The sequence below is a fragment of the Staurois parvus genome, unplaced genomic scaffold, assembly GCF_062004578.1.
Source record: "Staurois parvus isolate SC_StPar_1 unplaced genomic scaffold, SC_StPar_1.0 ptg000464l, whole genome shotgun sequence".
Taxonomy (NCBI): domain Eukaryota; kingdom Metazoa; phylum Chordata; class Amphibia; order Anura; family Ranidae; genus Staurois; species Staurois parvus.
Window position 1 is genome coordinate 1,859,727 of NW_028318260.1, and position 27,752 is coordinate 1,887,478.

The window sequence follows — 27,752 nt, forward strand, 5'->3', positions numbered from 1 at the left end:
TCATTCCATGCTGAGCTAAATAAATAAAAAATAAATACATTCATGCTTAAAATAACTGAATCTGCCAACTATATTAAATATTCAAGATACAAATTCCTGCTGAAGAGTAGATAAATATATATTCTTTATTGCACAGAAGACCCCTCTCGTTCTGCTTCTAAAAAACTAGTTTCACCTTGTTTATACGCACTTGAAATCCCTGAATTCAGGGGGCCGATCCCTGCCAACCATACGGAATACTAAATTGAGACTATTTTCAGCAAGACACAGAGGAGAGATTTCTTGCTAAAATAGCAGGTACCTCGCTGTGTGAGCTCCTAGGTCCTTTGATATTTAGAGCTTTAAAATGCATGACAAGTTCCCTTTAAAACAGTGAAAAATGTAAACATAATTACCTAGCAGTATGGAATTTAAATAAAACATAGGGGGAGATTTACTAAAACTGGTGCACAGTGACCAACTTCTAACTTCAGCTTTTTCAGTTAACCACTTGACCTCCAGAAGGTTTTTCTCCTTTATGACCAGAGAATTTTATTGCTATTCAGCACTGTGCTGCTTTAACTGGCAATTGATCAGTCATGCAACATTGTACCCAAATGAACTTTACATCATTCTTTTTCACACAAATAGAGTTTGTTTTGTTGTTACTTGATTACCACTGAGTTTTTTTTGTTTTTTTTTATGGTATAAATGAAAAAAGACGGAAAAAAAAATCACATGTTCTACTTTCCCAATAAGTGTTGGTTTGGTTTGCTTTAAAGTTATAGTGTTGATTCTTTTTGGGGAGATGTTCTCTTGTCACAACCATTGTCACAGGGTTTTATGGTTTGAGTGGCCAGATTTTGCATGCTACTGATTTCCTCTGCTGGTGCGGGTGTTTGTGCTTGTTTGTTTGTGACTGTTGTATGTGTTTGGCTGCTTCTGTATGTTTCTGACTGCTTACCTTTTATGTTATTATGTTGTCTCATGATTATCTTTTGTCATATGTATTAGGTTTCTTGCCTAAGATAGTTTGATGTTTGTTTGTTTTTTTGGGGGGTTTTTTGTGTTCGATTTTTTGTTTGAACTCCTGTTATTATTTGTCTCTTCCTTGTTCTGTTTTTGTTTGTGTTTCATAAATGCAAACTAAACACCTTTCAAAAAAAAAAAGTTATAGTGTCTACAAACTATGGTATATATATTTGAAAATTGATCCATCCTGATGTACTGATGGCCGATCTCAATTCTTGAGGCCTTTAAAATGCCAGGACAGTACAAATATCCCCTAACACAGTCTATAAGACAGTCTGAGGTATTTAGTAAGTTGTAAATTTTTTGTCACAATTTTTTGTAAAATTAAAAAATTAAATAAAATTAGGTTGTTTCCACAATTTTTTTACATACTGTCAGTGGTGCAGTACAGCGTCATAATATGATTGGTGTGGCAGTGATCAGGGATACTGACTGGTGACAGTATGTAAAAAAAAAGTTTTAGCTATATTTTTACATACTTTCATCAGAGTAGTGCAGTGTCTAGTGGCACTGTACTACTCTGAGGGGGAGGGGGTTAGGGTGATCAGGGATTTTTATTTTTGTACACTCTGGTTGTTGTTACAGTGATGAATACTGTAACAGCAATCATTTAAACTATTATGCATGGGTTTCCATTCATGACAGCTTGCTTTCTGTTGACATACTGTGATTGACTACAGCTAATCACATGGTACAGGGTGCTGTGATTGGCCCAGGTACCACATGATAGCTGTGGGCCAACCACAGCATCACTACAGAAAGCACAGCTGTTTTGAATGAAACTCATTCATAACAGTTGTGTACACATTGGGGTTGATTTACTAAAGGTAAATATACTGTGCACTGCAAAGGCACTACAAGTGCAGTTGCTTTAGATCCAAAGGGAAGCTCTGAAATTAGGCAAAGCTCTGTTGATCTGTTTAATCTAATCATGTGCAAGCAAAATTGCTGTTTATTTTCCTTGCATGTTCCCCTTAGATCCAGAGCAACTGCACTTTCAGTGCACTTGGAGTGCACTTGCAGTGCACAGCCTATTTACCTTTAGTAAATTAACCCCATTGTGATCACATGATACTGGGAACCATACCCCGCTGTGTCCTGGGGACACAGCGGTTATGGGAGTGGAGCGCTGCACACCCCCGCGCGTATGACAATGAGCATGTGCCAGGCACTGTATTATTACATTGCTGAGCCTAGCTGTGTTGCCCATGCACAGTAAAAGTACTGTGGGTGGGTGGCAAGTGATTAAGCTTTGACAATAAAATCTAGAAGCTGATTGGTTACTATGCACAGCTGCACCAGATTCTGTGTGCACCAGGTTTACTAAACCCCCCCATAATATACACACTAGACACAGCTGCATTTTGTAAGGTGAGTGTATGACAAATAACAATTTTAAAGCTGATCTCTGGGAAATTTAAATTTTATACTCAACGTTTCCTCCACATTTGCAGAGCATGCAGTGGATGGGATTTTTTTCCAGGCAGAATATTCCTGTATTTATCCCTTGTGACATAATCACTGGTTCCTGAAAAGATCGCTCAGCAGCAGTGGCCAAGGGGAATCATTTGCAGTTCAATGCAACAACAGAAAAATAGATCAGATATGGGACACAGAACTGCACATAATCTACTATGGATAATAAAAATGATGATTGCATTGATGTTTGGCATCCATCACATATATGTACATTTACTGTATACTGCAGTTACATTTTTTCCAGGACATCCATTCAAAGAGAACCAAACAGTGCTTTACTAAATCTAGGGCTAGCATGGGACGTCCCTTCTGATACATAATACTACTACTGTAATCTAATGTTGATAAATACTTTATTCTAATGTATTGGAATAACTTATTGAATGCCCACTATCACTACCAAACGGCTAAAAATAACTGTAACTAGCAAACGTGCTAGCCAGGCTGCTTGTACACTCACAGACTGCTGTTCCAGCCACTGCAGTGTCCCTGATCACTGCCCCAGTATATACACATAATAAAACATGCAAACAACCCCTGTCACCTGGGGTGACAAAACACCCCCATACACCATACCAATGTCTTGATCACAGCCACACCAGTGTCCTGATCACCGCCATACCCCAAACCAGCACCCTGATTACTGCCATATACCATACTTGTGCCCTGATCACTGCCATATGCCATGCCAGCACCCTGATCACCGCCATATGCAATACCAGCACCCTGATCACCTGCATACACCATACCAGTGCCCTGATGCCTGCCATACACCGTACCAGCGCCCTGATCACCGCCATACCCCATACCAGTGTCCTGATCACTGCCTTGCCCTATACCAGCATCCTGATCACGCCATACCCCATACCAGCGCCCTGATCACCGCCATACCCCATACCAGCGTCCTGATCACTGCCATGCCCCATACCAGCATTGTAATCACCTCATATGCCATACCAGCATCCTGATCACTGCCATACCAGTGTCCTGATCACCTCCATACCCCATACCAGTGTTTGAATCACCACCATACCCTATATCAGCATCCTGATCATCGCCTTACCCCATACCAGCATCCTGATCACTTCCATACCAGCATCCTGATCACCACCATACCTCATGCTAATGTACTGATCATCGCCATACCCCATACCAGCATCCTGATCACTGCCATACACCAAACAGCATCCAGCATTTTAGGGTCTCAACTAATCAATTTTCAAATATATATCCCATAGTTTGTAGACTCTATAGCTTTCACATAGACTATATAATATACACTGTTTTGGGTTATTTTTACCCCAAAAATGTAGTAGAATACATTTTGGTCTAAATTCATGAAGAAAATTATTTATTTTCAAAAGTATATAACAAAAACAAAGCAAAAAATTATTTTTTTTCAAAATTTTCAGTATGTTTTCAATTATATAGCAAAAAAAAAAACCCAGTGGTGATCAAATACCACCAAAAGAAAGCTCTATCTATCTCAAAAAAAGATAGTGTTGTGCGTAGTTGTGAGTAATTGTCACTCACACTGTGATAGTGCTGAAAGCTGAAAATTGGCATGGACTGGAAGGGAGTGAAAGTGTCCAGACTTAAAGTAGTTAAGAAGACTGCAAACAGGCAGGTAAGAAGACTGCAAACAGGCAGACAAGACATGCCTCTTCTGCAATAAAGATTCTGCCTGCGAACAGTTTTGTTTCTTTATTGTTTAGTGCCACTTTGAAATTAAACTATAATCCTCTGCCGGTGCTCATGGGTTTTGACATAATGGTCAAGAATGCACAACATTGCCTCCAGGAATATGGTGACCATGATCAATCTATGGATGATGGCACACAATCAGATTTTACAATCTGTTTTTTACATTGAAATCCTAAATGTGTGTGGGGGTATAGGAACTGGAGAATGAGCTGTATGCAGTGGAGTGCAGATACCAGTGATGACATGGATACTGGAAAGGTAGCTGTGTGCATTAGAATGGTGATCTGATAGGTCACATTATGCTGACAGTGAGCTGCGTGTGCTGGGGCACAAATCTCACAAGAGACATGGATACTGGGGAGTGAGGTGTGTATACCAGAATTCACATCTCTCTAATGACAAGGATACTGGGGAGTGAGCTGTGTGTGCTGGGGTGCACATCTCAAGAGTGACATGGATGCTGAGGAGGAGCTGTGTGTGCTGGGGTGCCCATCTCTTCAGTGACCTGGATACTGGGGAGTGAGCTGTGTGTGCTGGGGTGCACATATCTCCAGTGACATGGATACTGGGGAATGAGCTGTGTGTGCTGGGGTGCACATCTCAACAATGTCATGGATACCAGGCAGTGAGCTGTGTGTGCTGGCGCACAAATCTCAAGAGACATGGATACTGGGGAGTGCGCTGTGTATGCCAGGGTGCACATCCCAACAGTGACACGGAAGCTGAGGAGTGAGCTGAGTGTGCTGGGGTGCACATCTCTTTAGTGACCTGGATAGTGGGGAGTGAGCAGTGTGTGCTGGGGCACAAATCTCACAAAATACACGGATACTGGGGAGTGAGCTGTGTAAGCCAGGATGCACATCTCTCTAGTGACAAGGATATTGGGGAGTGAGCTGTGTATGCCAGGGTGCACATCCCAACAGTGAATGGTGATCTGATAGGTCACATTATGCTGACAGTGAGCTGCGTGTGCTGGGGCACAAATCTCACAAGAGACATGGATACTGGGGAGTGAGGTGTGTATACCAGAATTCACATCTCTCTAGTGACAAGGATATTGGGGAGTGAGCTGTGTATGCCAGGGTGCACATCCCAACAGTGACATGGATACTGAGGAGTGAGCTATGTGTGCTGGGGTGCCCATCTCTTTAGTGACCTGGATAGTGGGGAGTGAGCAGTGTGTACTGGGCTGCACATCTTTCCAGTGACATAGATATTGGGGAATGAGCTGTGTGTGCTGGGGTCCACATTTCAACCGTGTCATGGATACTGGGTAGTGAGATGTGTATGCTGGGGCACAAATCTCACAAGAGACATGGATACTGGGGAGTGAGGTGTGTATGCCAAGATGCACATCTCTCTAGTGACAAGGATACTGGAGAGTGAGCTGTGTGTGATGGGGTGCACATCCCAAGAGTGACATGGATGCTGAGAAGTGAGCTGTGTGTGATGGGGTGGCCATCTCTTCAGTGACCTGGATAGTGGGGAGTGATCTGTGTGTGCTGGGGCACAAATTTCACAAGAGACATGGATACTGGGGAGTGAGCTGTGTAAGCCAGGATGCACATCTCTCTAGTGACAAGGATACTGGCGAGTGAGCTGTGTATGCCAGGGTGCACATCCCAACAGTGACATGGATGCTGAGGAGTGAGCTGTGTGTGCTGGGGTGCCCATCTCTTCAGTGACCTGGATACCGGGCAGTGAGATGTGTGTGCTGGGGCACAAATCTCACAAGAGACACAGATACTGGGGAGTGAGCTGTGTAAGCCAGGATGCACATCTCTCTAGTGACAAGGATATTGGGGAGTGAGCTGTGTATGCCAGGGTGCACATCCCAACAGTGACATGGATACTGAGGAGTGAGCTGTGTGTTCTGGGGTGCCCATATTTTCAGTGACCTGGATAGTGGGGAGTGAGTGGTGTGTGCTGGGGTGCACATCTCTCCAGTGACATGGATACTGGGGAATGAGCTGTGTGTGCTGGGGCACAAATCTCACAAGTGACATGGATACTGGGGATTGAGCTATGTATGTCAGGATGCACATCTTTCCAGTGACATGGATGCTGGGGAGTGAGCTGTGTGTGCTGGGGTGCACATCTCTCCAGTGACATGGATATTGGGAAGTGAGTCACATCCACTGAGAATACAGCAGGTCTGTCTTCTTGCACATGACTACTTCTTGGGGCAGGAAATCAGTGGCTTAATTTCACTTCCAATGTGCAACATCTCTTCTCATGTGCTTCATTCCTCCTGAAAATATAAGTACTAATACAGACAGAAGAAAATATTCTCGCTAGTAAGGTAAACTTCACATTTTAATTAAGTTATGATATGCTTTGAATGAGTTCAAAGGAATTGAACAAGCATTATATTAAGTGGCTGAATTTACTTGGGTAGAAACACATTTCATTGTAGATGGCTACAGAATTTTCTAGGTTGAAATGTTAAAGGAATCATGTACTGTGAGAAATGTGAATAGTGGCCATTGCAAGCCAACTTCTTAAAAATTCTAATTTTCTGGCTGTCTGTGGTTTTGATACTTTATAAGTCACTGACCTTGAACAAGCATGTAGGCAAAGGCAATGGCTCACAAAGCACGGAAGACACTGGATTTGCATGACATCCACGCAACTGATATCTCAAAGGTCAACAATGACACTCTTCAAATGTTTCAGAGCTTGATATTATCACCTGCATCGGGCTGTGTTGTTCAAAGCAGTCCCAATACAAGGACGAGGCATGCAGTTTTGCTTTCAATTGTGCCAGTTCCCATCAATGCCCTGCATTGGTGTATGGTCGAAAAACCTGAAATATGTACATTGTATCACAAGAAAAAATTAAGTTGATTGAATTCTGCTGATACCAATGCGGCAGCCATATTGTGCCTAGTGTACTGTGAGCTAATAGAAGATTGGATAGCACTTACAGTATTCTGAGGATGACATAAATGTAAAGCAAGTAAAAATAAAGCAAAATAAAACTGCATATGAATGTACTGTATTGCCCCCCACAACATTCCCTTTATGTCTGCCCCTCCAGAGAAGGCTTAAAGCAGTATTAATACCCAAAACCAAAAATTAAATATATTTCAGTTTAAGGAAATGGTGCTGCGCTACTTCAGGGTGAATGATCAATACACATAAATAAATGCGTGAACAGTAACATAAAAACAAAAAAGTGAACAATCAACATATGACCATATAACGAATGTGCAAATACTACCACAAGGGTGAATGCTACAATAGGCTAATCCAATGGCAATAAAGATAAAGATAGTGAATGCAAGAAAACATCAAGTGTGCAAATGCGTGACATATACGAAGTATCACAAAAATATATATATATAATGAGAGAAACTTGGTCAGAAAAAATAGAATGAAAAGTGTACAGTGGATAAATAAATCAATGACCATATAAAATTGGCATAAAAATGTGACAACAAAGATGAACATGGCCAAAAATCAAATGTGCAGTGAATGAATAAATCAATACCAATATAAAAGTAGCATAAAAAATGTGGAACAAAGATGAAATGTGACCAAATAGTGAAACAACATACAGGTGAAACTCGAAAAATGAGAATATCATGCAAAAGTTAATTTATTTCAGTAATGCAACTTAAAAGGTGAAACTAATATATGAGATAGACTCATTACATGCAAAGCAAGATAGTTCAAGCCGTGATTTGTCATAATTGTGATGATTATGGCTTACAGCTCATGAAAAGCCCAAATCCACAATCTCAGAAAATTAGAATATTACATGCAATCAATAAAACAAGGATTGTACATAGAACAATATCGGACCTCTGAAAAGTAGAAGCATGCATATGTACTCAGTACTTGGTTTGGGCCCCTTTTGCAGCAATTACTGCCTCAATGCGGCGTGGCATGGAAGCTATCAGCCTGTGGCACTGCTGAGGTGTTATGGAAGACCAGGATGCTTCAATAGCGGCCTTCAGCTCTTCTGCATTGTTCGGTCTCATGTCTCTCATCTTTCACTTGGCAATGCCCCATAGTTTCTCTATGGGGTTCAGGCCAGGCAAGTTTGCTGGCTAATCAAGCACAGTAATCCCACGGTCATTGAACCAGGTTTTGGTGCTTTTGGCAGTGTGGGCAGGTGCCAAGTCCTGCTGGAAAATGAAGTCAGCATCCCCATAAAGCTCATCTGCGGAAGGACGCATGAAGAGCTCCAAAATCTCCTGGTAGACGGCTGCGTTTACCCTGGACTTAATGAAGCACAGTGGACCAACACCAGCAGATGACATGGCTCCCCAAATCAACACAGACTGTGGAAACTTCACACTGGACTTCAAGCATCTTGCAGTGTGTGCCTCTCCATTCTTCCTCCATACTCTGGGTCCTTGGTTTCCAAATGAGATGCAAAAGTTGCTCTCATCAGAAAAGAGGACTTTGGACCACTGAGCAACAGACCAGGTCTGTTTTTCTTTAGCCCAGGTAAGACGCTTCTGACGTTGTTTGTTGTTCAGGAGCAGCTTGACAAGAGGAATACGACATTTGAAGCCCATGTCCAGGATCCGTCTGTGTGTGGTGGCTCTTGATGCACTGACTCCTGCCTCAGTCCACTCCTTGTGAAAGTCCCCAACACTTTTGAATGGCCTTTTCCAGACAATCTTCTCCAGGCTGCTGCTTGTGCACCTTTTTCTTCCACACTTTTCCCTTCCACATAACTTTCTATTAATGTGCTTTGATACAGCACTTTGGGAACATCCAACTTCTTTCGCAATTACCTTTTGAGGCTTTCCCTCCTTATGGAGGGTGTCAATGATGGTTTTCTGCACAACTGTCAGGTCAGCAGTCTTTCCCATGATTGTGATTCCTACTGAACCAGACTGAGAGACCATTTAAAGGCTCAGGAACCCTTTGCAGGTGTTATGGCTTAATTAGCTGATTAGAGTGGGACACTTTGAGCCGAGAATATTGCACCTTTTCACAATATTCTAATTTTCTGAGATTGTGGATTTGGGGTTTTCATGAGCTGTAAGCCATAATCATCACAATTATGACAAATCACGGCTTGAACTATCTTGCTTTGCATGTAATGAATCTATCTCATATATTAGTTTCACCTTTTAAGTTACATTACTGAAATAAATTAACTTTTGCACGATATTCTAATTTTTTGAGTTTCACCTGTAAATGTGAAATGGAGAAATCATCACAAAGCATAATGCAACCAATGACAAAAAAATAAATAAAAATAAATAATATGTCCCCAATACTGGATGAAAAAAAAAGTCCAGAACCACAGTCCCAAGAAAACAAAGTCCCAAAATAGAAAAGAGTCCAACAAAAACATACGATGTTATGTTCTCAAAGTACGTGAACCAACAGTGACCACAGACAGATGAACGATCCTTCACTGCCTAGCATGCGCGCTTACCTTCAGATTGCGCCCCACAAGTAGTCATACAGCATAAATGCAGGTGGATGATCCCCAACCAAATGGATCTCACTGATAAGACAAACGAAGGTGCCTCTCCATGGCATACACAGCAATCAGTAATCATGATATCCTTAAAGGTGTATAGCTTTAAATCTCCTCCTCCTCCTCCAAAATCCTCATAAAAAGGGATCAGAAAAGAGCTTCCATAGTGTAGTAAGTCATACTTCATTGTTATGTAAAAAAAGAAAACTACTAACAAGATAAATCACTGTATTCAAAACAGTATAGGGTGTATGAGGTAGGGAGTACCAAGATGGCGGCTGCCGTCTGCACCAGATTGACATCACATCACCACGCTTCCGTCCTACACATTATGTCATGAGTCACGTGACTTTCTCAGGGCTAGTTTCAGTTTACCAGTCATTAGATGTGCTGGCTGCATTAGTGTTCTTTTTTTAGGCGGTTTTCCCTCTGTTTTGAGCTGGTGATCTGGTATTATCCACTTCCTTACCGCACTATAGCCGAATGACAGCTACAACGTGGTCGTGCAGTTCTGGGAGGGTGTCATAAGACGTTCCCCTTTACATTAGTTTCCCTTTACATCAGGGTCTGCAGCGTTCTCCTTTACATCAGGGTTTGTAGAGTTCCTCTTTTCAGAGTTCTCTTTACATTACTTTCCACAGAGTTCCTCCTTGCATCAGATACCAGAGTTCTCCTTTACATCACAGTCCACAGAGTTCCCCTTTACATCAAAGTCTGCAGGGTTCCCCCTTACAGTGGTTGGTCATCATTGGCTGCTAGGATGCAGGGAGCTGGTCCACACATTGTCCTTGGTTGCTAGGGTGCAAGGAGCTGCCAGTTTGGTTGGGGGATTACTTACCTTTATAGCTTTAATAGAAAAAGGTGAACATTTTAATGGTTTGGCCACCTAAGGTGATAATGGGGGCCTGGGTATGGCAGCAAAAGGAGACCCTGACACCTGACCATTCATTTCAACAAACATTTTTTTAACATACATGGATAATCTGGTATAGTAAGTTTGCTTGGAGACCTGTCAATAAAAGGGTTAAACTATTTTATTTGCCATCACATGCTGCACTTATTTATCTGAGCAATTTGCAGAAAGAAATTTCCATAAGGGATTAACGCCTATTGGAATTTTCCTATAACAATAGGTAGTAATGGACAATTTCAAGATGAGTTTTATACCTAATGACTTACACAGAGTTTTCCTCTGTCACCCTTCAGTAGTCTTAGCTATACCCAGGAGAAAATATGTAAATAGGCTATGTGGCCAACACATTAAAAATAAACTCAAGTTTATTCATTTAGTTTTCTGAAAAGTTTAGATCAGAATTTACATCACTAAAGATGGCTTGTACAATGAACAGCTATTGTGAGGCCTGATGTTGAACAGGTCAGATGGATGAATTACAAAGTGGTGACTTTGCTGCTAGGTACAAGCCATTCTTCAATCACTTGCTGTCTTTCAGCACGTCACAGTCATTGGGTCAGTTAGCTATCCAGTGGGAGAGACCCATTAACCCATTAAACCAATTTACCGCTTGAAACCATTCTCAGTAAAGCAAGTGTAAATTTCAGACAGGTGATATTAATCAGGTCTACATGATGATAAATGAAGCCTTCTGAACCATAGGAAATGTCCAGGATATCTGTTCATGTTAACCTTGGAGCTTCATAGAACAATCTTTCACTCTCTCCAAACCACTAGTGTCCACTGCCATCTGCAATAGATTGTAGGAACCACAATCATATCAGGATATATGGGTTCACGTAAAAATATTGCATTTTAATATTGCTTTGCTTGGTGAATAAAATCATGAGGTGGTCAGACAGAGAATAGAAGTACCTTTGCAATCTGTTATTTTAGACACTTGTGTTACAAATACATAAAATGGCAGGGAATAATACATGAACATTACAAGCATGAAACAGAGTGCAGGGCTAGGCTGGCCTTTTCTTTACATTTGTCCTTGATGTTGTGAGTCTAGAGCAGGTAGTTACTGGCATGGGGCTACTGGTACTGAAAAAAACTTAAATATGCACAGCTTCTATAAAATTAAAGAGATTGCTTTACAGTAAAACACCCTAGGTTGTGTGAGCCATAGACAGTCTGAGCCCAGTGTACTTTGCATGTGTAAAGCCATGTAGAGCCATCGACTTCTGTAGGTGGGCTTTCAATAAAATATGATAGCATTTACTATATATGATCAGATATGGCCATGTGCACAAGTCCTTAAAGTGTTACTAAACCCACAACAGTAAAATCAGTCTGTATATGCAGTAAAGCATGCTTGTTATACTCACTGTGGAACCTAAGGGGTTATCCTCTGCATTGTGTAAAAAGGCTGTTTGATCCTGTCTTCTCTGATCCTCTTCTTCTTCCAGTGCCCCCCTCTTATCTCCTGATAAGACATATCGTGGGAGAGTGCATGTGATCAGCACAGGGCCAATCGGCTCTGTACAGAGGTCAAAGTTTCTGCATCCTCCTAGAGCAAAATGACAACTCCTCCTACAAGCTTTAACCAGTGCTCTGCTGGACCCTGATAGAAGTCACAAGACTGCTCTAACTGCTGATGAGAAAAGGTATTTAGCCGCTTGTATTTACTACAATAATTGCACTTGCATGTTCTATGTACTATGGGAGACCAGATATAGTGAATGCAGGGTCCTGGATTTAGTAGCACTTAAAAAATGAAAGTATTACCAGAAGACATAAAAGCTTGTTAAATGCCCTAGGGGTCTGTGTGTATTTATTTATATTTTTATTTTAATTTTTATTGTTAACTTTTCCAATACAAAACATATAACAACCCGTTATAATTCACAATCACCTACTTCCCACTAACCCCCCCCCCCTCAAACCACCCATTCCTTCTTACACCCATTTTTACTTTCAAATTTATCAATCTCTTCCAAGTATCTACTAGATGTTTTATATTCTAACCAACAACCCCACAATTTCCTAAGTTCTTCCACCTTATCTTCCTCCAATTGACATAACTCCTCCATCCTAAAAATGTTTTTCACTCTATTAAATCAATCTATTATTATTGGTGGCTCCGAAGCTTGCCAAAACCTGGCAATCAAACCCTTGGCCGCACTAATTAAGTGGTAAAGCAACCTGTTTTTACCATGTTTGCCTGCAAGCTCAAGATAAAAATATACACTTCCATGGGTCCATTGGTATGATAGTCCCACTAATTTCCTAAATACCATGAATTATTTCCTTCCAAAAATCTTGTATTTTTGGGCAGTCCCACCATATGTGTGTCATTGTACCCTTATTCCCACAACCTCTCCAACATAAAAGTGAAACAGCTGCTTGCTGCTTATGTGCCACACTTGGTGTACTATACCATGTCATCAAACATTTATAGTTCATTTCTACCGTGCTCATATTTTTCACCCCATGTGTTAATTTAAATATTTTATCCCTTTGTTGTTCATTCAATTTTGTTCCAAGCTGCCATTCCCATTTTTCCAAGAACTGAGGAGGATCGGATCCCTCCATGTCAATAAGAAACTTATATATACAAGAGGTGGCTTGTTTCGGGGCTGTATTCACATTCAGCAATTTTTCATATGGATACATATCCTCCTCAGTCCTCAGTGAATGAGGGAGCGATGCACAAAATGTCCTAATTGTCCATATCGCCACTTATCTAATGTGAAAAATAAATCACTTTTTTTCCTTAACTCTTGAAATGTGTATAAATTCCCTGTAATCAAAATATCCTTCAAATGTGCATTTTTTTCTTTAATCCATTTACCAAAAATTATATCTTTCCCTGGAGAGAAAAAACACTGTACCCACCAAAGGAATCAGTATGGAATTAGATTTACTTCCTTTCTGCTTATAAATTCTATCCCAGACATTTAACCCTTTTTTAGTTAAAGGACTGATATTCTCATCTAGTGTACGAAATTTATGTAGAATCCATACAATCTTCCCTAATTGTGCCTTACTTAGTGTCCCTTCCATATTTAACCATCCTTTCCCTAGTGAATTAAATGTCCAATCTACTATTTGTGTTAATAATACCGCTAAATAATATTTCCTAAAATTAATTGGTTTCTTATTAACCCATATAAACCTAACTATCAATTTCTTTATTACCCCAAAAAAGAACCCTGGCAAACTTATTGGAAGCATATGAAAGTTATAAAGAATTTTTGGAACTATCACCACCTTTACCAAATTAATATGACCTACCCAAGAGGCTCCCCCTTTGAAAGTCTCTCCAGCTCTTCTTTTATTTCATTTATTAAAGGGATGTAATTTGCCTGGTATGAGCTTTTTATTGAGGGTGTTAATTTTATTCCCAGGTAGCCTATTTCCTTTTCCTTCCAAGTGAATGGAAACTCTTTTTGAAAAACTCAGCTTCTCTTGCTTTGGAATGTTGATATTTAAAATCTCTGATGTTGCCGGGTTTATTTTCAAATTTGAAAGCTCACCGTATTCTTTTAATATTCTCATTAAATTAGGCAATGTTATTCTAGGATTTGTTATATAAAATAACATATCATCTGTGTATGCTGCTACCTTGTGCTCCACATCCCCTAATTTTATTCCTCCTATATCTACACTACATCTGACCCTTGCTAAGGTAGGTTCTAGTGATAAAACAAGCAACAGTGGAGACAGTGGACATCCCTGTCTCATACCATTGTACATCCTAAATGATTGAGAGAGGGATCCATTAATTTTTACTGCCGCCATAGGTCCATTATATAGCCCTTTAATCCAATTCAGCATTGTGGGCCCTAATCCCAAGGCTCAGTGGTGTCTCCAGGGGGGTGCGGGCCGCACCAGGTGACACCATCACAGGGGGTGCAGGAGCAGGATGCCAGCAGAGCTTCTGGGCTCTATGAAGGTCCTGGCCAGTTATTGGGGAGATCCTGGATTCCCGACACAGTGACAGCTGCCCCTGGTGTAGCGGTAAAATGAGTATCCTGGACCCGTGAAGATATGGATCTCCTGAAGCAACTGTGCATGTGCCAGTTTCAGGCCGAAGAAGCCGATCTCTGGCTTTAGCACAGAGCTGCGACAGTTAACCCCTTACAGGCTGCAAACCGCTGAAGCTGATCCCGCGGATCACTATGGGTTGCAAGATCAGTTAACCCCGTATAGGTTCTACCTATATGGGGTTAACTGATATTGCAACCCATAGTGATCTGCTGGATCAGCTTCAGTGGTTTGCAGCCTGTAAGAGGTAAACTGTGGCAGCTCTGTGCTAAAGTCGGAGATTAGCTTCTTCGGCCTGAAACCGGCACATGCGCAGTTGCTTCAGGGGATACATATCTTCACGGGTCATGATACTCATTTTACCGCTACACCGGTACCGCTCCTTCCTCTCTGGAGGGTTGACACCACGTTACTGCACCAGGTGACACCAACCCTAGGGACGCCTCTACCAAGGCTTCTAAAGTATCGAACATAAAACCCAATCAGCCCTGTCAAAGCCTTCTCGGTGTATATAGAGAAGAATATTGTTGGCTGCTTCTCCTTCTGCTTTTTGTAAAAGAAGCAAAAGATCCTGTCCCTCCCTTCCTGGAATAAATCCTACTTGATCCAGGTGTGTCCACTCCGGCATCAACTCCTTCATTCTAATTGCTAATACCTTAGCATATAATTTTGTGTCAGCATTTAATAGGGATATGGTCTATAGCTAGCACACTGTGAACTATCTTTTCCCTCTTTGAGTGTAATAGTTATATGTGCTTTCAGTGATTCTTCCCTCATTTGCATCCCTTCTCCTATTGCATTCATATAACCGCACATATTAGGAACCAGAAGATCTCTACATTTTTTGAGATAACCTACAGTGAATACATCTGGACCAGGGCTCTTTCCTGAGGCCGTGTTCTTCAGGGTCAGATTAACTTCCTCCGGGGTTATAATTCTCTCCAGGGCAACTAATTTATCTTCTGCTATTCTCAGCATCTCCACCTCCTCTAAATATTTCTGCCTCTTTCTCTTTATATCTTCATACCTTTCTTTTTGATTTCTGGAACTCATATTATATAACCTACTATAATATTCTTGGAACCTTTATCAGTTTGGATTTTATCAATAACATTTTTGGATTTCTTTTCTTTTAACTTCCTCATTAAATCTTTTCTGGGTCTATTCCCCCACTAATATCTTTCTTTTTATACCCTGCTAAATATCCCCCTCACCTCCTGTGCCATAAAATCTTTTAATTCTTCTCTTTTAAGGGTTATCTTCTGGTGTATGTCCATGCCTCCATTTTTTTTACAGTATGTAGCTGTTCCAATCTGTATAACTCTTCTGTCACCTTCTTTATTTTTTCCCCCCGTTCTTTCTTTTTTTTGCCCCTATCGCTATCAATATTCCCGTAATATACTGTATGCCTTATGAGCCTCCCACAGTTTACCGACACCTCATTGTTTTCATTAAACTTAGAAAATTGTTCAATTTCCTGCCTTATCTTTTTCACTGTTTCAGGATCTTATATGAGTGTCTCACTTAATCTCCACGTATTTATTTTACCTTGCTCCACACCAACCCCAAGTCTCACTGTGACAAGAGCATGATCAGAAAAAGACATAAGCTCAATTTTGGAGTTAACCAACGACTCCAATTGTCTGGGCTCAATCAATATATAATCCAATCTTGAGTATGTTCTGTGTATTGGAGAGAAGAAGGTATAATCTCTTTCTCTTGGATGTTTTACTCTCCACGTATTGGCCAATTGGCCTTGGTATAATAATCTCTTAAAAAATTGAAATTTTCTACCTCCTTCTTTTGTTGTACCAGATGATGCATCCAAATCCGGATCTATGCACACATTTAGATCTCCTGCCACAACCAGATTTCCTTGTTTATATTCAGAGATTTTACTTAACATACCCTCCAGGGAAGTTACTGGGTTTTTATTTGGGAAGTAAATATTAACTAATGTGTACTCCTTTCCTTCTAGTCTTCATTTCAGAAATAGAAACCAGCCCTCAGGGTCCTCCACTCTCCCCTCCAGGGCGAAGTTAATATTTTTTGAAAACCCGACTGCAACTCCTTCAGGTCTTCTAACTGGGGAATCAGCATAATACCGTGTTGGATAGTACTTCGTATATAACTTAACATTTGTATCTCTTGTAGGAACACTACGTCTATGGAGTGTTGGTATATTTCCCTGAGAATTTTCTGTATTTTTATTGGGGAGTTTAACCCTTTTACAATGTAAGTCATAAACTTGATCAGACTCATTAATAACATTCCTTCTCTATCTTATCAATTTTCCCACAACAGGGACACAGATATAGATACCTTAAAAACTGAACTTTCTCCCCCCCACAACTACCTCCCCACCCACCTCTTATCCTTTCCCCCCCTTCCCCCAATGAGCCCCCCCTCTTCCCACCCTCTCTCTCCCCATACACCCCCCACCCAAAACCCACATGGCCTACATACAGCCCATCGTGGATCGATTCCACTAGTGATTCCTAATATGGGGTGAGACTCAAAACACACAAGTCCACTCCAATCCATAGTTCTCAACATTAGTTAGATTGGAGTCTGACAGCATGTCCAGCCTCCGGGCTTCCCGCCTACCAAGGGCGGACTGACCATTTGGAAACTCGGGCACTGCCTGAGGGCCCGAAGTCAGTAGGGGGCCTCATGAGATGCCCCTTGTACCTTTTTCATAGGCTTTTTTGAGTTTGGGCAAGGACACAGGGGCCCCATGATCCCCTATTGCCCGGGGGCCCCATGAGTTATCAGTCCGCCCCTGCCGCCTACACCAAATTTCCTTTATCTCTCCACCTATCCCAACCATCATCATACTTAGGCAGGGAGGTACCAGGAGCAGGGGAGACAGAGATACTGGAGAGGGGTCGAGGGACATCTGGGTGGGAGAGAGGGAAAAAAATAAAAGGGGGGGAGGGAGAAGCCAAAAATAGAGGAGCTATATCTCCTCCACCGCCCTGTACCTAGGGGCTCTCTTCCCTACCCCCTAAACACCATAACATTTTCTACGCTTAGCGATTTGTTAATCAAGTTCTCATCCCAGAACCCAGCTGACAGTCTGGAATGATCCCCATCAAACTTCCTGGCTCCTACTTGTTGTTTTTCTTGAATTCGGTTCTCTGAACTTTTCTCCTGCATATAATTTTTCATTTTTGTAGTTTTCACATTCGATTGTGGGGTTTTTAAGCCCCCTCCTTTAGCTTGTTTGCTCTTCATTCCTGGTTCAGCTCCCTTATTATTTTTATTATCTCAGTATTCCTGTGACTGTCAGCTTGCTAATCTCCTATTTGTCTCCACACCGGTTCTCTGTTATACAAGCGTCCCCCTGAGGAAAGTCCATTAACAGCCCCTTCTATCAATATTCCAATTAACTTATGGGCCAATAAGGGTAACAAGCAGTTCCACCATCGATCTAAGAGAACCCCCTGCATTAGTCTTCTATCGCCCCTTTCTGTTTAGATGCATTTAAATTTTATATATTACAGAAAACACAGGCATCAGATCTGACAACAGATTAAAAAGTCCTGCCCTTACCCACGGCAACTCACCATCACCTTCTGTGCCCACCATTCAGGACCCATCAGTGTTTGTTCACTCCACTTCCGACTCCAAATACATCTATGGAGGGGGACTCTGTGCTTTGCCAAAACTCCATTGGGTCTCTATATTGCTTATGCTTGATATCTCCTCCCCAGGGGGGGTATCCTTCACACTCTTCTGCTATTCTTTGTCCATGAACCAGCCTGTTCTCCCGGACCCTTCCAGCTCTCCAGCTGTATGGGAGGTCCTCTCCCACCTGGCTGTCAGGCCACTGTCTCCTCCGCCTGATCCTGAGCTGCCGGAATCTCTGGGCTCCCCACAGCCGCTGCCCAAAGGTCCTTGGCTGGTCCACAACACCTGACTCTGCCAGTCACCACCAGGACCGCCCGCCCTGCACCGGCCACCTAACGTTTCCCGACCACTGGGGCTCTGCTAGTAGGTCCCAGTTATCTCGGGTATCTCAAGGTAGTCAGGGATAGGGATAGGGATCGGGATCGGGATCTTTCACTCTTCATACAGCTCATGGTGCCATGCTTAGACCAGGGGTCCGTATTTAAATAGGGGTCCCTGTTAATATCTGAGCAGTGGATGTTAAAGAAAAGAAATATTTCACTCTGTGATTGCTGAACTGTATTAGTGTCACCTATCAGCAGCAAAGTTGATCTACAACTCTGTGTGGTTCTGTGTAATCTGTCTTACTTTGTACAGCAGTCAGCTCTGATCCACAGGACAAAATGATATAGGCATGGCCAGATTTATCCTGTCAATTAAAGCCCCATTCACACTGATGCACTATGCTAAAATGCTACCAAACACAATAAAAATATTTCCTTTTAAATCCTATGGAACTTTTCACATCAGTGCCCTGTAAGTGCAGTTTGAAAAGTCTGGCATGCAGCATCCTTGGTGCCCTGGTTCAAAGACACATCAAAAACACACCTACTATTGCTTTCTATAGCAAATGCACCAAAAACACATCAAAAAAGCACTTTCAGTGTGTTTTTGAATCACATGTCCAAGTTTCATGGATGCATGCTGGGAGTCAGGAAGCCAAAAAACTCACCAAAACCTCATTGAAAACACATTAAAAACACAAAAACTAATTTCTACCCAGCCTGTCAGTCAACCTCACTGTTTGGCTGTGCTCTGGCCAACACTGACTGTCTGAGTAATAGGTTAACTTCTTTGGCCTAAGGCACCAGCCTGTGTTTGCTCCTGCATTCCTACTTCTCTGATTGCCAAATTCAGCTTGTGTTGACTACATTATTTCACTGCCCACCCTGCCCTTTGGCTTTTCCCAGATTCAGTACTGGATTGTCAACTTTGTACCACACTCTAGTCCTTAACTCAGGTCAGCTGCCATCCACACAGGTTTGCCCAATGGCTGCAGCCTGATACACCCTCCAGGAAAGTCAATCGTGCGTTTTGGTGCTCTGGTGGAGTATACTTAGACTTTGTGCCTCAATCCTTTTTATGATTCATACCTAATACAATATGCCGATAGCACAGAGGGTCCTTTATCCAATATTTACTGTGGAAAATCCAACTGACTCAGTTGTACCCTGTGCCTGAAGGTCAGCTTGAATTTGTCTGGAAGTTGATCAAGGTTCTTTAACCACCATTCAAACAATCCTTCACTGCAATCTTTGATCTCTGGAGATGGACTTGTAACCATGAAATTGTCCATACTTTTCCAAAATTTTTGTTCCCAATCCTCAGACAATTCTTTGCTTCTTTCTCTTCTCCATGCTCCATGTGACACAAAGAGACACACAACAGAAAGGTGAAGTAATGTTTTCACCATGTAACCCAGTTGCCAGTGTTTCTATATTGTCAACACCTGTTAACTGACACAGGTGAGTTTTAATACAAATTACAGGAGCATCAAAAACTTGGAATGCAATTTTTTCTTACATTTTTGAGAAGGTCCAGTCCATTTTTGGAGTTTTGGATGGAATGTGTCAGATTTGGCTTTTTGTTTCTCCAAGTATTTTTGTCATACCAATATAAACAAAAGAAATAAACATGAGAATGTCTAAAAATTTGCAATTGCAACAATTTTCTGGAAAAAGCGGTGCATTATCTGACAGAAATGCAGAGGTAACAATATTTTTGGCCATGACTGTACATATATATTACATACACATCAGTTCCTGCCATGAAGGAGCTTACAATCTAAGGTCCCTAACTCACATTCATACATCACAAACTAGGGCCAAATTAGACAGGCGCCAATTAACCTAACAGCATGTCTTTGGGGTGTGGGAGGAAGCCGGAGTACCCGGGGGGAAACCCACGCAGGCACAGGGAGAACATGCAAACTCCAGGCAGGTAGTGCAGTTAATAAAAGGTATAGTGATGCATATTGAAAATGTCAACAGAAAATCATCCTTGCTCATATATGTGAAAAAATCCTAGCTAAATGAGAGCAAATAAATATGTCAATTGTTACAGGCATGCCTTTTTTTTTTAGGCACCTTCTGCAGAATTTGCAAGCATAAAAAGATTGTGCAGCTAGTGCAAGCCATATTCCAGGGCAATCTCAACATGTACTGCACGGCAAAGAATGGTAGAAAGTCTCATAAAATACAATCCCACGTTGGATATGTATTATACACGTGAGTGCAATCCTATTATTTAATGAAAAGAGACTGAACAAAGCTCATTTTGCAACAGATTAACCACTTGCCCTCCAGAGGATTTACCCCCTTCCTGACCAGGCCATGTTTTGTGCTGCATTACTTTAACTGACAATTGTGTGATCATGCAGTGCTATACATAACTACAATTTATGTCCTTTTTTCCCACAAATAGAGCTTTCCTTCGGTGGCATTTGATCACCTGTGCATTTTTTTATTTTTTGCACTTTAAACAAAAAAAACTGACAATTTTGGAAAAAAAAAACAATATTATCCAATAAAATAAATTTAAAAAATCAAATTTTGTCACAAATTTCGGCCAAAATGTATTCTGCTACATGTCTTTGCTAAAAAAAAAAATCCCAATACGTGTAAATTCATTGGTTTACATGAAAGTTATAGCATCTACAAGTGGCGGTATATATACTGGAATTTTGATTTATTTATTTTTTTTATACTAGTAATGGTGGCGATCAGAGACTTATAGCGGGACTGCGGTGGGCATTCTGACACTGGGTGGGAACTAACTGCCATTGACATCTCCAGTGACACTAATACAGTGATCAGTGCTAATAAAAAGCACTGACACTGTACTAATGACACTGGGCAGGAAGGGGTTAATGTTTGAGCAATCAAAGGGTTAACTGTGTGCTGTGTGCATTTTACTATGTGTGCTGTGTGCTGTTTTACTAGGGAGGCATGCTGTTTTGTATCTCACTGCTGTGCAGAGAGATACAAAACAGCATGTCCATGCCAACGGGATAGAGACCTGTTTATACACAGGCCTCTCCCCTGTCAGCTTTACAAAGCGATCGCCGAGTGCCAGCCAGGAATTGCCGGCCGTGACCCGGTGATTGACATCCCTAGCCACCAATAGTGCCCCCTACCCAGAAATGCAAATCACACACATAAATATATATATGTGTGTGACTTTGTGCAGCCGTGCCACCCTGTAGCAGTACTTCTACTAGAGGGCGGCGGACAAGCAGTTAAACAAAAAGCTCATTTTGCAAAGATTGGTTTAAAATCCTCCTTAAGCCAGCATTCAGCATCTTTCTTTTGCGCTGAGTACAGAAACATGACATTCTGTATTTATGAATCCCAACCATAGAACATTACTCCTAAGAACCTGTGTCTGGTACACAAAGGGGTACGCAAAATGTGGTCTTGTTGCTGACACATACATCCTGCATCAAAGCTAATAATATCCTCAAGGAAACATTACCTTCAAGAACTGCTACAAATCTTTCCTGCTAAAGTTTGTGGTCTCCGAATCTCAATAGCCCTGTTGAATAGAAAGGAGATATGCTGAATCACAACAATCCAGTTATCATTTAGTACTCACAGGGTCAAGAACGTATCTAAATGTAACAATTTATTAGTTTCAGATATCTTTAAAGAGGAACTTTGGCCATTTGTATAAAACGTAAAAGCAGCTACAAATACTGTGGCTGCTGACTTTTAATAAACGCATGCTTACCAGTCTAGGGATCCAGTGCTGTTACCACCCAGGCTGGTTCTTCACCAGTCATTGGGTCGCCAGCACTGCCATCTTGTTTGTGGGAAGCCAGCTGTGACTTCCTGCAGCTTCGCAGCTGGCTCCCTACTGCATATGCATGAATTGCAATTCACCATTTGAATTGACCAACAGGTTGAGGGCAGGAACAGGGGTGGCCAAAGTTCTGTTTTAAGTAGCAATGACCAAAGTAAGTGCTCAGATATAGCCATTTAACCAATTTAATACCGGACTATAGCCTAAAGACATCCTCCCAGAACACGCATAGTGCGTGCTCTGTTACCACTTTAGATTCTTTGGACACAGCTGATCACAAATCGTGGTACAGGGCTATTTACAGCGGCCCTTTACCATGTGATAAGCTATGCCCGATCACAGCTGATTACATGTAAACAGACTACCTGGTAATCTGCATTCTTTTCTCACATGTGATGTCTGTGTGAAGAAGAGACAGCTGATACCCAGTGGCGTATTTAGGTTTTGTGCTGCCCTAGGCAACACAAAAATCGTCTGCCCCAACGGACACCAACCCCCCTTCCCCCCCTGCGGAGAGAGCCTGACATTGACCAACAACACCCCTGCCCCCCACTTGGGAGAGCCTTCCACTACCCCACCCTGGTGATAGAGAGAAAAACACAATCTTCAGAGCTCTGGACATCCCCAGGAACGGGAGTCAGGCTCTACATACACCATCAAGCAGCCCATAGCCTCTCTTGGATCCCACCTGGTTCCCATGGCGAGCGTGTCCCTTCTTTCATCCCTTCTTCTGAGGGGAAGTGCTGCCCTCTGAAAAATGCCACCCTAGGTAAGTTCCTTGTTTGTCTTATGGTAACTATGCCCCTGCTGATACCTGGAAAGGCTGTCAGCAATTTGCTTCCACTAATAATCAGGGCACTGATCATCACTGCAGTCCCATCAGTGCTCATCAATGCAGCTTATCAGTGCCCATCAGTGTTGCTTATCAGCGCAGCCTATCAGTGCCTCCTCATCAGTGCCCATCAGTTCAGCCTCATCAGTGCCCATCAGTTCAGCCTCATCAGTGCCCATCAGTTCAGCCTCATCAGTGCCCATCAGTTCAGCCTCATCAGTGCCCATCAGTTCAGCCTCATCAGTGCCCATCAGTTCAGCCTCATCAGTGCCCATCAGTTCAGCCTCATCAGTGCCCATCAGTTCCCATCAGTGCAGCCTCATCAGCACATCAGTGAAGAAGAAGAATTACTTATTAGCAAAATTTTATAACAGGAACTAAGAATAGTGTTTTTTTTTCAAAACTATTGGTATTTTCTCTTTTGTGTAGAAACAAATAAAAACCCAGTGCTGAATAAATACCACCAAAAGAAAGCTCTATCTGTCTCAAACAAATTATAAAAATGTCATTTAGGTACAGTGTTGCATGACCACGCAACTGTCATTCAAAATCCTACAGCACTGAAAGCTGAAAATTGGCCTGGGCAGGAAGGGAGTGAAAGCTCGCAGTACTGAAGTGGTTAAACTGTCCTCAAACAATATTGCCAAATGGTAGCATGGTATCCAATAATGTGGTAAACATTATAGGCAGACAATCCAACAACACACTGAATGTGTTACCTACCATCCAAAGGATAAAAGACCTAGAGCTTAATGCCAATGATTCAGTCATTTTGTCATTTCTGCATGATAATAGGGAACAATTTCGTTTCAAGCACATTTCGTCTCTGGGTGTTCGGATACTAGCCCAAAAGCCAGAGTTTTTGCTCATTCTGCTAGAGTTAAACATCATATATACAGTTGCAAGAAAAAATATGTGAACCCCTTGGGATTACGTGGAGTTTTGCATGAATTGGGCATAAAATGTGCTCTGAACATCATCTAAGTCACAACAATAGAAGAACACAGTCTGCTGAACATAATACTACACAAACATTAGATGTTGCCATGGTTTAATTGGACATAACATGTAAACATTCACAGTGCAGGGAGGAAAAAGTATGTGAGGCCCTAGCTTAATGACTTCTCCCAGAGCTAATTGGAGCCAGGAGTGAGCCAACCTTGACTCCAATCAGTGTGATGATATTGGATGTGTTGCTGACAGCTGTCCTGCCCTTAAAAAACACACACCTGTTTTGGGTTTACTGGTTTCAAGAAGCACTGTCTGATGTGAACCATGCCTCTCAGAAAAGAGCTCTCAGAAGACCTACGATCAAGAATTGTTGACTTGCATGAAGCTGGAAAGGGTTACAAAAGTATCTCCAAAAGCCTTGATGTTCATGTGTCCACGGTAAGACAGACTGTCTACAAATGGAGAAAGTTTAGCACTGTTGCTACTCTCCCTAGGCATGGTCGTCCTGTAAAAATGACTGCAAGAGCACAGCGCAGAATGCTGCATGAGGTAAAGAAGAATCCCAGAGTGTCAGCTAAAGACCTACAGAAATCTCTGGCACATGCTAACATTTTTGTTGACACATCTACAATAAGGAAAACATTAAACAAGAATGGAGTACATGGGAGGACACCACGGAGGAAGCCATTGCTGTCCAAAAAGAATATTGTAGCACGTTTGAAGTTTGCAAAAGAGCACCTGGATGTTCCACAGCACTACTGGCAAAATATACTGTGGACAGATGAAACCAAGATTGAGTTGTTTGGGAAGAACACACAACACTATGTGTGGAGAAAAAAAGGCACAGCACACCAACACCAAAACCTCATCCCCACTGTAAAACATGGCGGAGGGAGCATCATGGTTTGGGGCTGCTTTGCTGCCTCAGGGCCTGGACGGATTGTTGTCATTGATGGGAAAATGAATTCCAGAGTTTATCAAGACATTTTGCAGGAAAATGTACGACCATCTGTCCGCCAACTGAAGCTCCACAGAGGATGGGTGATGCAACAGGACAATGACCCAAAGCATACAAGTAATTCAACAAAATAATGGCTGCAACAGCATAGAATACGCCTTCTGGAGTGGCCCAGTCAGAGTTCTGACCTCAACCCGATTGAAATGCTGTGGCAAAAGAGCGATTCACACCAGACATCCCAAGAATATTGCTACACTGAAACAGTTTTGTGAAGAGGAGTGGTCCAAAATTACTCCAGATCGTTGTGCAGGTCTGATCTGCAACTACAGGAAACGTTTGGTTGAGGTTATTGCTGCCAAAGGAGGGTCAACCAGTTATTAAGTCCAAAGGTTTACATACTTTTTCCTCCCTGCACTGTGAATGTTTACATGTTATGTGCAATTAAACCATGGCAACATCTAATGTTTGTGTAGTATTATGTTCAGCAGACTGTGTTCTTCTATTGTTGTGACTTAGATGACGTTCAGAGCACATTTTATGCCCAATTCATGCAAAACTCCACGTAATCCCAAGGGGTTCACATACTTTTTCTTGCAACTGTAGTTAGTGGTGTTTTTACGGCTAATATACTGTATATGACAGCTTCCTTCCCAGCAATGGTTGCTGAGGAAGCAGAGGATGCAGGAACTTGTTGCATCTTCAGCAACCAGTGTGGATCAAACATGTACGTCAGTTGTCTGGTATTTTTTTCTTTCAGAGAGCACTGAGCACAGTTTAACGTGATTGATGTTGATCTGCCTCCCATGACAATAGATGTACACAGTGTGACATTTTGTTTTCATGAAAGCCTTGTCAAAAACTGCTTAAGTGTCTCTAAGGTTTACTTTTTGTGTGAATGAATAAGGGTACTAATAACCCCCTATTCATTCACATGGGGGGTATTTGGGAGTCCCTTTATTGCTAAAGGGGGCATCCAGTATCTGATAAACCATCTACCTTTGTGTGTTCAGTCCCCCATTAACCACTTGCCTGCCGGGCACTTATACCCCCTTCCTGCCCAGGCCAATTTTCAGCTTTCAGCACTGTTGCACTTTGAATGACAATTGTGCGGCCATGCAACATTGTACCCATATGAAATGTTTACCATTTTTTTCACACAAATAGATCTTTCTTTTGGTGGTATTTACTCACCACTGGATGTTTTATTTTTTGCACTACAAACAAAAAAATAGAAAACAAATTTTTTAAAAAAGTTTTCTTTGTTTCTATTATAAAATTTTGCAAACAGGTAATTTTTCTCCTTCACTGATGTGCGTTGATGAGGCTACACTGATAGGCAGCACTGATGGGCATTGATAGGCAGCACTGATGCACACTGGTAGGTGGCACTGATTTGGTGGCACTGATAGGTGGCACTGATGGGTACTGATAGGTGGCACTGATGATGGGCACTGACTGACAGCACTGACTGGCGGCACTTCTGGGCACTGATGGGTGGTACTGCTGGATGGCACTGCTGGGCTGCACTGATGGGCACTGGTGGGCACTGATGGGTGGCACTGCTGGGCACTTATGGGCACAAGTGGGTGGCACTGCTGGGCACTGATGGGCACAGGTGGGTGGCACTGATGGGTACTGATGGGCACAGGTGGGTGGCACTGATGGGAACATGTGGGCAGCACTGGTGTGCGGCACTGCTGGGCACCTATCATCAGGGCACTGATCATCAGTGCCCTGATGATCGGTGCCGATCACTCCTCTGAAAACTGCCGGTTCTCAGCAGTACTTTCCTCACGCTGTGACAGCGTGAGGAAAGTGCAGCAAATAACCGGCAATTGCAATTCCCGGTGATCAGTTTGTCATTGGACACGGCTGATCACGTGGTAAAAGGCCGCTGTGATTGGCCTTTTACCATATCATGTGGTCAGCTGTGTCCGAAGGTCACAGCAATCACAGAGATTGCCAGGGGCACGCAGCAGAGCGCGTTCTAGGACGTGCACCCAGAACTGGCCAGCTGCAGTGAAGCCGTCATTCAACTATCTGCGGTCGGCACGTGGTTAATATCTATACCATGGTCCCGGTGATTCCCTGCCGGCACCCAGCGATCGCTGATTATCACTGACGGAGGAGAGGTCTGTATGTAAACAATACAGATTTCTCCCCTGTCAGCAACAGCATGCTGCTTTGTATTGCTCTGCAGAGCAGAGCAATACAAAACAGCGTGCTTACACTGTAAAACACACACACACAGCACACAGTTAACCCTTTGATCACCCCACATGCTAACTCCTTCCTGCCAGTGTCATTAGTACGGTGTCAGTGCTTTTTATTAGCACTGATCACTGTATTAGTGTATTAGTGTCACTGGGGATGTCAGTGACAGTCAGTTCCCCCCCAGTGTCATAATGCCTGCCGCAGTCCAGCAGTTATAAGTCGCTGATCACCACCATTACTACTATAAAAAAGAAAGAAAGAAAAATTCCAGTATATATACCACTATTTGTGGATGCTAGGACTTTCACGTAAACCAATTAATTTACACGTAGTTTTTTTTTTTTAGCAAAGACATGTAGCAGAATATATTTTGGCTTAAATTTATGACTATATTTGATTTTTTTTGATTTTTTTACTAGACATGTTTAATAGCAAAAAGTCAAAAATTATTATT